Below are 2,857 nucleotides of genomic sequence, written 5' to 3'. Positions count from 1 at the left end.
TCCCTAAGATTAGATTTTAAAATTTTATGGATTAGGATAATGTTACCTTTGGTAATTATCTTATTAATTGTTTAAATAGATAATTAAAGATTTTGAAATATTCGTTCCTAATTTTTCGAAATCTAGGGGAAAAAGGGATTAGGTTAAATTAATTATTTAATTTAATGGATAATCCTTTAAGATTTAATAATTTAAATTAATTGTTCAATTTTGGATAATTATTAAATCAAAATTTAATATTTAAGATTTTCAAATTAAAAGGTACTAATTTTTCGAAAATTTTAAATTTGATTAAAAACCCTAGTATTTTAAAAATTTTAAAAATACATTCTTATACTATACAAAATTAAAAGTCTAATATTATATATGTATGAGTAAAGAGTCAGTCTTACCGTTAGTAGGCCTCATTCACGAAGCTGGTCCATAAGGGTGTTTAAGGAAGCGGCCTGTAAAATGGCCGCCATTGGGTATCCACTCTTACCCACCGCACTCTTGACTAATGGAAGGTCGTTAGCCGAACGGGTAGGATATGACATAACCTTCCATTATAAGTATAACGAAATACGAAGTAACTAAATGCTTTTATAAATGCCCAAATCTTAGTTACTTTAGGAAAAATGTGGAATCGGTGCTAATCCATGAAATTGCACATTGTACCTTGTCGATCGTTAGTGGAGCATGTGTGGTTAACTGGCACACTAATATTGGACCAATGAAGGATGGCAATGGGTTTGTCGTAAGATAATCATTGATCAATGGAGCGTAATGGTTAACCATCACATTGATTGGATGGTGATCGATATTGAGAGTACCAAGCTAATTTACATGGTTATCCACACCTTGTTTGTGATCTTCGGCATCCCAGTCACAAAATTGAAGGGTATAATCGAGATTAAACATGACATTGAAAAGTTCAATGAATCTCAAAAGATCTAGGATTTCAAAACATTTAAAACCTAATTTTCTATTCGTTTTTCATGCTGGAAATTGGTAAATCGTCATTTACCTACCTTCAAATATTTTGCAATTGTATTACGACATCCCTCTTCCTAATTGTAGAATATTGTGTTGGATCCTAGCCTTATTATTTCATTTGGGTGTTATATCAATGATTCTCATCAACTAACTTGAATTTTCTCCCGTTTTGTAGATGTCAATTGACTATTGTCTTCCTGAATCCTTTGGAAAAAGCTTTTCACGTGAAGGTGATGTTCGATGATTCGATCGTGGAAATAGAAATCATGTTTCACTTCCTCCCCCTCCTCCAATAGTTCTCCCTGACCAACGTGTTTGAAGACTTGAAAAGTTCAAGTTCACTCAAGCCCTATTTGCAAGTAAACACGAAAATGGAAAGTTTGTGTGTGCACACGTCTTGAAGATGAAGTCACACATTGACAAGTTGAGAATATTGGATGTCATTGTCTCAACGAAGTTGGTTGTTGACTTGGTTCTTCAATCACTTCCTGAATCATATAGAGATTTCATTAGAGAGTACTATATGATGGACCATGACGTGACCCTCATTGATCTTACCTATATTCTTATTGCTGCGGAATCAACAATAATTCGGCAGACTGTGTAACACCCGTTTTTCTAACCTAGACATTATATTGAAATGATAGTCTAGGTTAACCCTTGTAACTCATTTTGAAGAAATGAAAAAGGAATTACGTGAATTCTACGTGTTTTATGCTTAATTATTAGGGTTTAATTAATTAAGAATAAAAATAAGCGTCAAAATCAAATCATGAGATAAGCCCTATATGTTTACATAAAGTTGTAGTGGTCAAAACAAGGATTTCGGGGATATAAAGAATACCAAAATCCGAGTTATATCGAAGAAGTTATGACTTGTCGAAGTTTTGCGACACAATCGGCATGGTGCTGAATGTCGTAAAAAGTGAATTTTTGATAAACTACTTTTTAGCCTTACTAATCTAAACGAAAGTCATAGTATTTTTTAAACCGAAAAGTTCAATAAAGAGAAAGCCCAAATCTGACTTCGTATGAGGAAGTTATGATTTTTCAAAGTTTCAGCTTAGTAGTAGACAGCTAAAAACTCGAATTTTAGATCGAGCGATTATTAGCCGACACAACCAAAACGAGAATCGAAGGTCTTGTCATTAGTATCACAACGGTAAAAAGTCTGACAAAAACGGATGTCAGATGAACAAGTTATGAATTTTTAACGGATTTCCTATCCCGATATGTTAAAAATAATAATATAAAAATTAAATTCAAAGTTAGCCGACAAAGTCTAAACGAAAGTTGTAGAGCATAATTTTACCTACGCGTGCATATAAAGAACGTCAAAAAGGGAGCTCGTATGCGAAAGTTATGGATTTTAGAAGTTTTTGCACAAAAACCGAGAAAATTTGCATAGGACAAGCCACGTGTCCGAGCTGCTGAGTCACCGAAGGCCAGCTGGCGAGAGGTGTCGCCTACCCTCGCATCCGAAGTCCGGTCCACTAGAAGTCCGACGCGTGTTCCATTCCTCTTGTACGAGCCTCGCAGGAGGAGCCACGTCCCAAGCCTCGACAAGACCGTGGTCCAATCAGGAGGCGACAACGAGCCCCTCGCAAGCGCAACCCATGTGCGAGCCACCCCCTACGAGATACGGATCTGCAACGCGTGACTTCTCTCCTGACCGTCCGATCATAAGGCTCGCCCCTATAAATAGGAGGGAGCGAGACCTCCCGGGTATATTTTGGAATCTTGTCACTTTTAGCCCCTAAACCCATATTTCTTTCATCTTAACATCCCCCAAAGCCCCGGTATCGATTATAAGCCCCGGAGTACTCCATGAAGTACCCGAGAAGCCCAAAAAATTTATCTTTTCGGCTTCGAAGCCCGACCT

Source organism: Lactuca saligna, chromosome 9 (genome assembly GCF_052625555.1).
Source record: "Lactuca saligna cultivar CGN05327 chromosome 9, ASM5262555v1, whole genome shotgun sequence".
NCBI classification, from domain to species: domain Eukaryota; kingdom Viridiplantae; phylum Streptophyta; class Magnoliopsida; order Asterales; family Asteraceae; genus Lactuca; species Lactuca saligna.
Note: the sequence above shows the minus strand (reverse complement) of the source record.